The sequence below is a fragment of the Etheostoma cragini genome, chromosome 10, assembly GCF_013103735.1.
Source record: "Etheostoma cragini isolate CJK2018 chromosome 10, CSU_Ecrag_1.0, whole genome shotgun sequence".
Classification (NCBI taxonomy): domain Eukaryota; kingdom Metazoa; phylum Chordata; class Actinopteri; order Perciformes; family Percidae; genus Etheostoma; species Etheostoma cragini.
Genome location: NC_048416.1, coordinates 348150 through 360588, shown reverse-complemented (window position 1 = coordinate 360588; position 12439 = coordinate 348150). Strand labels below are relative to the sequence as shown.

General features: G+C 41.0%; 1 long non-coding RNA gene across 1 annotated transcript in view; it reads left to right on the top strand.

Moving 5' to 3' along the window:
* The first annotated feature begins 2125 nt into the window (after positions 1-2125).
* Positions 2126-12439, top strand: part of LOC117951877 — an 18169-nt gene continuing 7855 nt past the window's right edge. The window contains exon 1 of the long non-coding RNA XR_004658268.1: positions 2126-2187. This is a non-coding gene — a long non-coding RNA (uncharacterized LOC117951877). The remainder of the gene's footprint in view (positions 2188-12439) is intronic.

The following is a 12439-nucleotide window of genomic DNA, read 5'->3' as shown; positions in this document are numbered from 1 at the left end:
GTGCACTTTTACTAATTTTAAACTTTCACTGTGGATTCGTGCTGTTCAGATGGGTGAATTCCCAATTTGAAATGTCCCCCTATATTTTTAAACTTTAGTCAATCTTCAAAAAATCCATTTAAGAATATTTCTATTACAGTTTAACATCTCTGCCCTCAACATTTCCACACGGAAGAAATGGAAAGTGAAAGCTAAAATAAAAAGTCCTAATTCATTTTAAAGTGTCTTAGCTGATTAGCATCAAGTTGAGGACTTCCTCTGTGGCTGCAGCTCCAATTAACAAGATGAGTTAAATTGAGGTGGGGAGTCGTCACAGAGCCTTCAAGGAGGATTTAGGTGGAGTGGAGGAAGGTGAAGGAAAATGAGTTGGTGAAACCAATAACACATTTCCAACCACAGAAGCGACAGACAAATGGTCTGACACAATTATTTATGGAATCTACGGGTAAGCTACATAACTTCATTTAATGTATAGATGTCATGTTTTCTTAGCAGGGTGCAAATGTTCCACCAAAACAAATTTCTTCCTAAGACCATTTTACTGATCCAACACCACTGCGACCGGAGCTAAGCGCTGCCCAAGACAATTGCGATTGGTTTAAAGAAATGCTGACAACCTCGCTGTGGAGATAGGTCTGGCAATGCGAGACTACCCTAACACTAACACTGGAGACTCGCCTGAAGCAATGAGGTGTGGTTAGAGATCAAACTTCGTTAGATCCACAAGCAGTGAGCCCTATGGACAGCCATGCATGCATAGAATAGAAAAAAATAAGAGTAAACCACAGAAAACATGAGCTACTCTGTACTTAGGCCCCGCAGTGCTTTGAGCTAAATCAGCATGCTAACATGCTCAAAATGACAATGCTAACATGCCAATGTTTAGCAGGTTTAATGATTACCCTGGTTACCATCTCAATTCAGCAGACCAATATTTACAAATTGGACCAAAGTGGGGGAACAATCTTTAGCACACAATGGTGCTAAAAAGAAGCTAAGGAAATACAACTGAAACACTAAAGGAGTGACAGGATTCAGTGTGCTAATGGAAGTAAGAATGTGTTTTGGGCCTCTGAGCCAAAAGGAGATAAACTGTTTCACCTCTGATAAAGCAGTCCACATCCCCAGCAGTCAAGATTTAAATCTAAATGTGATTTTACTCCAGAAATGCAGATAGTCTCAAGTCACCGTCAATCTGTTTATTTCATTGAATAGCATAAGTATGTGCTTGAGTGCTTAAGATGCTTAAATTAAATGTGTGTTGTTTGTTGTTTGATATCTACAAAGTGTAATACTCCATGCATGAACTACATGCAGGATGGCAACATTAGCGCTGAATCACTGGACTGTAACAAATGCAGTAGCATCTCTGGTGTCTTCCATATGCTGTTATTGATTGAAAGCTTCAGATTAGGTGTACCACTTGCTGCCATCTTTGCAGTCAATGGAGCCATAAAATCAAAATTTAGGCAAACAGCAAGCTTGATATTCATTAAGCCAGAACATCGCTACCAAAACATGTATTAAAATAATGTGAACAAGCTGTTGAGGCCATGACAAGGAATACTGCTTTGATTTTATATTTCAAGGCAGAAGTTGGGATTTTTCTCAGTCACTCTGAAGTGCAGTCAGAGTGTTCATGCTGACACAGCATCCAGTTATTGAGCACTAACTGCAATAATATCCTTTTTTGGTGCATTAGGTGTATTAAAGCTCATGTTATGCCCATTTTGAAAATGAGCATAATATGAGCACTTTAAAGGAATCACACTAAGCTGGTTTAAGTCCTATTCATCGGATCAATCTCAGTTTATTAATATTAATGATGAATCCTCCAGGTACGCTACATTTAGCCATGGCATTCCACAAGGATCAGTGCTTGGACCAATTCAATTCACCTTATATATGCTTCCTCTAAGCCGTATTATTAGGAAACAACTCATTAACTTTCCCTGTTATGCAGATGATACTCAATTATACCTATCAATCATGCCAGACAAAACCAGTCAGTAAGTTAAACTTTAAGCATGCATTAATTATATAAAATCATGGATGACCTACAATGTTCTGTTGTTAAACTCAGACAAAACCAAGGTTATTGTGCTGGGCCCTAAACACCAAACTCATTCTCCTAAGATATAGCTATTCTGGATGGTATTGCCATTGCCTCCAGCACTACTGTCAGAAGTGTAAGAGCTATTTTAGCCTTTTTTCACCTGCGTAACAGTGCCAAAATAAGGCACATCCTGTCTTAAATGCTGATCCTTATCCTGATGGTAAAAAAACTAGTCCATGCATTTGTTACTTCCAGGCTGGAATACTGCAATTCTTTATCATCAGGATACTCAAATAAGTCCCTTAATCCTTGTATGGTATTGGGGTCAAATTGACCCATTTCAAATTTTAAAAGATGAAAAATGATACATGTTTTTTACTTGAAAATCATAGATTTTCCCTTATTTTTCTGTGAAAAACATGTATTCCTGACTCAATTCAGAAAATTCTTCTGGATATGACCACTTCTGTTTTTTCCATAGTGGATTTTTAAAAGGAATTAGTACCTGATGGCAAAAAAACAAATCCCACTTCCATTTTTAATTATCTTCTAGAAGAGACTGATTGCATTCCCTAAACATACATGTTATCTCAACTGTTTGAAAATAAGATAAAGACAATATTTGTTAATAGATTCTGAATTAAATTTTTATTTCAGCATTGTTGTTAAAACCCCAAATAAGTCACAGGTCAATTTTACCCAAGGGATACAAGAGGGTCCCGAAAGGGAAGACAACACCAGGGTTAAGTCTCCCCAGCTGATCCAGAATGCTGAAGCGCGTGTTCTACTAAGAAGTAAGAAAAGAGATTATATTTCTCCTGTATTAGTTTCTCTGCACTGGCTTTCTGTAATATCCAGGTTTGAATTTAAAATCCTTCTCATGACCTACAAAGCTCTAAATGGTCAAGCACCATCTTATCTTAAAGAGCTCATGGCACCTTATTGTCCCACTAGAGCAATACGCTCCCAGAATTCAGAGTTACTTGTGGTTCCTAGAGTCTCTAAAAGTAGGTTGGGAGCAAGAGCCTTCAGCTATCAGGCTATTCTCCTGTCTTACCAGCTTCCATTCTGGGTCCGGGGGGGGCAGACACGTCACCACATTCAAAAGTAAACTTAAAACTCTCCTCTTTGATAAAGCTTATTGTTAGGGAGTGATGAGTTGCAGCATTCGCCTAGACCGGTGGGGGAGAGTGTATAGCTCCAGAAACGGCACCCGTTCTCTGCTTCTCTTCATAGTCATCAGATTCATCTACCAGCCCTTATAGAACTGGCTCAGGTCTACCTTGGACCAACTCTTAATTACGCTGTTATAGTTTTAGACTGCTGGGGGACTTCCTTTGACACACTGAGCTCCTCTCTCTTTCCATCAGAGTACATCCATGTCCCAGAAATGCTTGTTACTTACTGGGGAGCTTATTCCCCAGAGTCCTTATGTTTTTTTTGCCCCACAGTTTTTGGACTAGGAGGACCTAAATCATGGTTCCAACTGTTGCTGTGGTCCTGCTCGGCACCCTGCTATGCCCTGTTACACCCTGCTATGCCCTGCAGTGCTTCTAGTCAAGCTAATGGAACTTTCTAGTCATAGTTCCATTAGCTTTATTGTGAATATAATTGCCACTGTTTATCACACTCCCAACTGTCACTGTCAGACACCACCGACCAAGAGCCTGGGTCTGTCACAGGTTTCTCCCTAAAATGACGTTTTCCTCATCACTCAAGATTTCTGCCTAAAAGGGAGTTTTCGGTGCCACTATCGCACTAAATGCTTGCTCCCCAAGCACATAAAATCACTCACAATCACATACATGTTAATGCAAGGTATAAATGGGGTATTGTGTAATCCCATCCTACTATGATGGAGTGTTTAATTCCTGTTGTTGCATTCCCATTTCCCAACATGCAGCCAACTCCATTGTAACTCCACTGAAAATATCTCACTATGTAGCATCAATTTAACTTTATTTGGCCACTATAGAAATAAACCTAAATACGTTGTGCTGGAGATGGTCATGCGATAAAATGTTGACATTTTGTCACCGTTTGCACTTGTAGGGAATTGATTTATTTTACATCTGAAGAGGCTCGCTATTTTGTTTTGGCCATTTTGTTTTGGCCATGTTGTGGGCTTCCCTTCTATGAGCGTGGACTGTTGATATTGGTTAGCGCACTTTACACTGCTTAAAAATCCTGGATTCCAGAGCGCAGACATTTTTACAATTGTATGTTACAACACTAAATACATTAGCAAACAAACTTAAAAAACGCTCCATAGCTCCAAAATGCACAGTCTGATGAATCACTTGTGTACCAGTGGCATGAGTTCCAAGATCTTCAGATTCTGTGTGTGCAAGTCTGAGTATGTGTGAAAAAAGTCCAATTAAATCACTGTAAAGGAAAGCTGTACAAATACCAGGGGCGTATGTGTGTCTGTGCATAGTGTATGTATGCAAATGAGGCTCTAGAAAACCTCTATGAGAATCAAAGAGACACGTTTTGATACTGTGCCCATTCACCAGCCAACAGTAGCTATCTGATGGAGCTCCGCCCAAATCCTTGGCTAGCCCTCAGCCTCTCTGCCAGCTAGCAGATCTCAGATCAGAGTCTCCGAGCAAAGAAACAAAGACATGTCTTCCACCGATTACCGCTCTAGTAATCTTTTAATTTTCAATTCGTATCTGATTAAGCTAGATTTCTTTGGGCAGTAACTCTGACAAAGCAATCTCTTTTTATTATTCACAGGAAGTTAACTCTCTTGACTTTGACCAAGTCTAGAATGAAGCATTTACCTTATAATGCACACTGCCCAAGTGGGATGGCATTCTGACAAACAGCACACGCAGAGCAATCCGCTGACTTTCACCTCCGCACTACCATTGATCTGTCAACGCAGCAAGCATTCATGCTAAGTAGTTCTCTCCATTAAGAAATCATGAACCATCTGCCTGATCAGCTCAAACTGTACAGGATGTGAGGGATGCCTTTCATGTTATGTTTAATTAATGAGGCATTGTACTGTATGCCTATACACAGGAATCACACCCCCACAGAAAAATAATATTATGCAAGTTTTCCCCGTTTCTGTGAAATGGGAACTTTAGGACTGTTGTGATTGCCAGGTGTGTGCAATCCTACAGCGACTCCCTCACTGATCTCAATTGTTAGAACGCTGTTAGCTACTCCAGCTTAGCCATTAGCAATGGCTAATTCCTGTCCCTCTCCTGCTTGCTCTTGCTCTGTGTGTCAAATGTTTAGCTATTCCTCTGCCTCCTTTAGTGATGACGGTACATGTCAAAAATGATCATATGCTTCTATAGCTAGCCAGCGCCCCGTAGCTGGTGCGGGCCAACATTCTGCAGCTACTGTAAGCAGTCCCCCCGCGGACCCCGAGCAGCTGGGCACGTGGGTGTCTGTCCAAAAGAAGCGTAGCGCAAGCTTCACACACGGCGGCTGCCGGTCCAAATCCGAGCCTGTGGCAGGCCGCCAACATCTTTGCCTTTCTAACAGTTTCTCCCCACTCAGTAACACACCGGCTGAGAAGCCAACTCTGGTTATTGGGAGCTCTATACTGCAGAATGTGAAGTTGGCGGTGGTAACACTCCATTAATGATTAATGATATTTGATCAATATGTTGCATTTGCAGCGTTCGCCTAGACCAGCGGGGGAGGGTGTATAGCCACAGGCATGGCAACCCTTCTCTTCTCTGCTTCTCTTCATAGTTGTCAGATTCATTTATCATATAATCAATAATATAATAATACTAGATGGAGGCTGGCCAGTACAGCCCGACTATTTGTGTGCATCCATTTCCCAGAAATGCTGGTTACTAACAAGTCCTTATGTTCTTTTCCCCCCAGAATGTTTGTTGGATCAGGGAGGCTCCAGAATCCTGGTTGTGGTCACTGTGGTCCTGCTACACGTTCTGAGATGCCCTGCTACATCCTGCTACTCTCTGCATTCATACTTCCATTATCTTTTACTGTGACTGTTATTGCCACTCTTTATTTAACCCCAACCGGCACCATCAGACACCACCCACCAAGAACCCGGGTCTGTCCCAGGTTTCTTCTTAAAAAGGAGTTTTTCTCGCCCTGTTGCTTGCTCTGGAGGGAACTACTAGAACTGTTGGGTCATTGTAAATTATAGAGCGGTCTAGTGTGGTCTAGAACTTCTCTATCTATAAAGTTTCTCGAGATAACTCTAGTTATGAATTGATACTATAAATAAAATTGAATTGAATTGAATTGCGTGGGCTGGCTCCTATTTAAGCTGGAGTGTTGAGGCACAGAAAGAGATGATGTTCTGTAAGCAGAAAAAGGTGTTATGTAGAGATATCTCATAAAAATAACAGTTTGATTGATGATAGAGAATGACAGTGAGTGACACAGCAATGCAGCACCAAAACAAATCCAGCAGAGAACAGGCTTCTTCTCCTTCAAGAAACCAGAAAAACTGTTCCCATTGGACAGTAAACTAGTCAAACAAAAGATGAACATTTTAGTAAGTTTACTGATTTTCATTACTACAGGAAAGTGTTTGTTAACTTATTACTTATTTTTCTAGCTCTGTCTATTGTTATGATTGGTTGTTTTAACTTTTTACTTTTACATAATTGATAAAATCTTAGATAGCTTATTTGGCAAAACTGTTGGCTTGCTTAGTGTGCCATGTTTATTGCCCACTTGTTTCCATTCAGTTCAATAATAGGTCCAATGGCGATGTTTCCAAACAAAACGTCATTTTTGCCAAATTAGCTACCACCATATACAGTAAGGAGATAAAACGAAATCCTAAAAATGAAAATCTCACTACACAGGAAAACTGCAGCAAGTAGATCAAAGATGATGTCTATAATGGAAGGTTCATTTAACCCTTCACCTTTGTTTACCTCTTCTAAGAAGTCTGACTAGCCTGGGCACTTTTCAAGCTTGTGTGTGTTACCCCTTGTGTGTGTTAATTTTCTTAGTGATGTTGCTGCATTATGAGATCTCAGCAATCACTTGAAAACCGACTGCTTGACCTGAACAGCTGTGCTGTGAGACGAAAGTAGTCTAGACCAAATGGGTAGATTGACCGCCCCACATGGCGACCAGTGCACCAATGCTGCTAGCATGGCTAACGTTTCAAATAGAAAGCCTATTCACAGTACCTGAATTACTATTTGAAACCAAGGGATCAAGACAACTGTAAAAACACATACAGAAAACTACCAGCACCAAAAAATGGTATCTATATAGAAGAATCCATATAACAAGAGACAGAAAATTAATTTGTGCTGTGTTGAAGGAAGCTGGCGTACATGTTTTACTTCTCGCTCGAAGCAAAGTGGGATAACAATGTTTTAAGGGCAACTGTTATAAAAAACTTCAAGGGAACAACTTCTTTTCCCTTGGGCCCCTGGTACATACAGACAATCCACTGACAGACAATCAGATTTCCTCCCACACACTGCCCCCCCCCCACACACACACACACACACTTCAAGTTAATGCAGACTACAATGAGCCCCTCAGAAAAGAAATTGTCAGCTCGGTGAGAAGCGATTAGAGCTCCCCTTGGTTGCCATGGTGTTACCAATGATTGATGTGATTAATAAAGCTGTTGTCATGGCGCCCTCTATGCTTCTAAATGCAGGCCAAAAGACACAGAGGGCAAGACGGAAAAGAGAAATAGGTAGAGATAGAGACTCCAGAGGCACTTGTGTATCTAACCGCTGTGATGTATCTTTCCACAGCACTGGGACAAACTGCACTCATCAGATTATTATTTTACACACCACATGACCTCATCTAACAGCCCTAAAATATAGCTGTCTTCACAGTGAAGCTGAGCAACAACAATATCCTTGTTTAATCTGTGAAATCAAGTCAAGACAATTTGGCTAATCAATTTATTCACTGGATATTTATTCAAGTAATTCATGCGGAGTGCTTTGGCCTTCGGCTTTGAGAATTTCACAGGACACGGAATCAACTTTCTGCCCTTTTTTTCATAAGGGATGTCTAAGACCTACAGAATAAACTTACTTTAAAATTAAGTAATGCTTCCCTTTAGTTTACACTAATGCATGCCTGAGTGTAAGAAACAGGGTAATGGATTTGGTCAGTATTCCTGTTAAAGCATGAACTAATTATCAGAAAGAGAAAAGAAGTGAACACCCACTACTCGAGAGCTGCAATGGAGAGGCAAAGTCTCAACGTCACAGTCTGGCTAACCACTCTTCCACTAGCTCCTGGAAATCGATGCAATCTCACATTTGGAATTTCTTTCATCTATCTTTCTGAAATAAATTAAACATGTCCCTGGGGCTTACTATCTACATTCCAATATAAAAGAGCATCTACTACAGCACTCGCAGTGAAACTGAACCAATAGAGTAGCATTGGAGCTTGTAAAACCAAAATAATAAGTCACTAATACGCACTGTAGAGCTAAGGGACTGCAGAGTCAGGCAATAGCATGATTTTCTGTAGGTTCATCACTACACAACCCCTTTTACATCACACAGTCAGTTGATCCTTGTTAATAGAAAAGTATTGATTAGCGCAGCTTTAAACTGATTTGTGAAACCTATTGCAGCACCACTTTCTTAAGTTCTTAACCCGCTCTTCTACTGTTTGTTTATATTGTAATCAATGGGTAAAACGGTGCTAATTAAAGATTAAGTTAAAATACAAAAAACTATCATATTAGATCTTTGCTATTCCTTATATAAATGTATGGTGTGCAACACAAGGCATGGTGTTGAGTAAGATTATGCAGTTATGGTAATTTGCATTAATACAAATGTCAATGTGATTTTAAATGAGGTTTTATAACTTCTAGAAAAGAACCCAGGAGTTCTGGCTCCACTCTGGCTCTCTATAGATTAATCTTTCTCATCCCTCAGGACTAGTGAGAGTATTGATTGGGAAACTACTGCTTCTGCACTCTAATACCTGCAAGGTGTTTTTGCTGTAATTATTGTAAAATATATGATCCTTTAAACAAGAAAAAAAGAAGTCTGAAAGCAAATAGAAAGTCTTACTTCACTGACCATGGTGAAATAGAAGAGGTTTTCAATTTGTTTTGTATGTTCTTGACATTTCAAAAACCAGGCACTCGGTTTTTCTGACGTGTGGATTTCAAAAAGCTGAGAAAGTCTGATACTAATAACATCAAGCATCGCAGCTTTGAATAGTATAACACTTTAGTTTGATTGATATGCTGAGGGACACTGTCATTATGCTTCATAAATGGCACCATGCCTTGTAATTAAGTAGGAAATTACCCAGCGGTCAGCTCACACCTGGCGGAGCTGAATAACTGAGATAATGACAGGATTGTTTCCCTTTTGATCTCTGTTGCCTGTTCACAGTGTTCACTGGGTCATTTGTTTGGGGAGAGGACAGTGATGTCCCATTGTGGTTTGGGTCCAGGCTATAAGTTGCTTTTGGTTGCTCTAAAGACAATAGTTTAATTTAATCAGAGCCAAGAGGCCTCACTTTCCCTTTAACCGTTATACCTGAACATGTGTTTTAGGCAATTCAATCAAGTTTCTTATTTGTGTTTTGTTGCAAAGGAATGGAGAACGCCTTGTTCAATGTATGGACCGATTCATTTGAAGCTACATCAGAGATAATTGTGTCACTTGCTGAGTTGGGAACTGAACAAATCTGTTCTGTTTTATAGACAGTGGGTGGATATGGCGCGTCTTTCTCTCGCATATACCAACAGAACTCTGCAATCATATGACAAATATCCTCTACGATGTGCGACAACATGGAAGAACCCGACAAGATGTGGAAATATTACCTCTCTAGTTTGGTAAATCCAACCTGCAGATAACACTGTATCCATTTGCTGCATTATAAACTCAAATGACATTAAAAGTAGTCTTTCTGCAAGCACTCTCTGATGTTAGATTTTTTTTTTTGTATTACCATGGCAATGATAATTCACTGTGGAGCTCCAGGAGGGCAGAAATCTTGTACCGGTTGCGGTTGTGACGTAAACCCAATCAGACATAGCCCTGGGGGAGAGACTGGGAGGCCTGCGGTCTACCGGGCTGTGAATTTAGGCCACTGGGTGAGAAGGAGGAATATTCTCAGAGTGCTCTCTTCCTGCCTGTGCAAGGAAGTAGTCCTACCTGTCGGCGGTTATTACAGGCGCCGGGATCGGCTCAGCTCCTCGGCTCTGACATGTTAATATGACATGAAACTGTTAGGGATGACAATGAGCCTGGGGCATGAGGGAGACATTCTGATTTTTTTCTCTCTGCTGGTTTCACCCTTTTAGTAGTTTTTTTGCCCCTCCATCTAGCCCACTTTAGATAACTCATGGCCTCATTTCCCAAATATGGGAACGCACAGAGTAGCATATCAGTAATTTGGGTTTATTTATTTCATATCCTGTGTTGTTGTACTGGAAGTCCATATTTCTCTACATAGTATTCCTCCAATGTTTTGACTAAATGTGTAGTGTGTCCTAAAACAACATACATTATAAGCCAAATGACATTTTGCAGATTAGCACCATGCCATCTTGAACTGCTAAAAGCTTATTTGGCATACTTTTACTAGTTGCCCTTTACTAAATGGTCTAATTTTTGTCTGAGGTGAGACCAATATTCTATAAAGTCTACAGTGTCTAACTGTTGCATGTGTTTTCCTGGGGGTTATCTTCTGTCCTCCCCAACGCATATGAAATTCAGCATGTTTTTATAATTTTTCTCCTTGTCATTCTATCTCATGCTAAATCTCCCCTATCCCTGCCACCGTCCTCCCTTTCTCGATTCATCCCTCCAAGGACACATCCACCAGGTCATTATCTTCTTACTGCTGGCATAAATTTGAATCTATACAGACCCTCACAAACAAACGCCTAAATGTGCTCCTATTTGGCCGAGGGTATGTGTTTGAAGAAGTCAAGTAGAAGTCTCTTGACTCGTGAACCCATGCATGTGCCCATTTTACAAAATTGCAAGCAAGCACACGTGTTCACAAACAAATTCACATGTGTCATTTTCAGCCGGCTGTCCACCTGAGAGGGCCTTTGCCTCCGAGGCAGGCCCAAAGCGCTGGGACAGTTGGAGGGGTGTGCAGAAGGCATCAGGGAGGTGGCTTATGACAACAACACAAAAGCAAAGCTAGTGTTTAGTGAAGGAGGTTGTATCATACATTAGGCTTCTGCTGCATTGGCCTGCCACTGAGCTGAGGTAACCATGGCAACAGGCTGCTGGGAGACAGGGGAGCTTGCGTCAGCAAGCTGGAGTCAGCGGGCCTTCAGCTTTTGAACACCAAGAGAGATTAGCTCAGAGCAAAACCCGAAAACCTCACACTACATGCAGCTCTGTGATGTTGATGTTGGAGGAAGTAGAAAGTAATAGCAATGGGGATACATAAAGTTTTTTTGGCAAAGATCCAACCAAATAATTGACATCAAAGCTCTACTGCCAGCCCATTCTCTTAAACCCAGCTCTCATGGCAGCATGAAATGTAGAAATATAAACATTAGGCAAAAACATAGAGCAGCTGAGAGGATGCATAGTACAGGAATGTAGAGGAAATACCCAGCAATATGTCAGCAATCAGTGTGAATTGCATCATTTGTGAGAAGTGGATCAATCCCAGAGATTAATTATAGTGTTAGGAGATGTGAAACTCATTGCTCGGATGTCTGCAGCAGATTGCCATGGCAATAGAAAACAATAAGCGTACGAAAGATAAAAGAGAGTGGCACTTACATAACCAACCAAGGGCAAGACATGAGGAGGCTAGATGAGCTACAGAGAGAAAAGGCACACATGATTGAGGGCTGGAGGAACAAGGAGAAAGAAATCAATGAAATGTGGACTGGAGGTATAGGAGAGGAGACGAAGACGGATACCGCAAATGTAAAGAAGCAAAAACAAGCCAGAGACATCTAAGTGATATCTAATCCGACAGAGAGCTTTTAGCCTAGTTTAAGAGGTCAAGAATTCAATCAAATTATAGGATCTTCAGAACAGAAACACACGGCAGCGTGGACAAGATTTGGTGGAGGTAAATACTGGAGGAGAGATTATTTACTGAAGAAATAAATATGAAGAATCATCAGAGGGGTTCTCTTTACTCTCCTCCTTAATCCACCTACTCAACTAGGACATGACACTCTCGCCTCTCTCCCTGTCTCTCTCTCTTCTCCTGGAGAAGCTCCGGCTCGGCCCACGCTGCTCAATCTGAAAACATAATTTACATGTACATGTTTGCATATCTATTTTTTTTTAGATAACATGATATTAAGTAGGGGCAGGACCTAATAAGCTGTATGCTTCCGCCTGCTTCTTCTCAAATGTCCATCCATCCATCCATCTTCGACCGCTTATCCGGTATCGGGTCGCGGGGGCAGCAGCTCCAGCAGGGGAC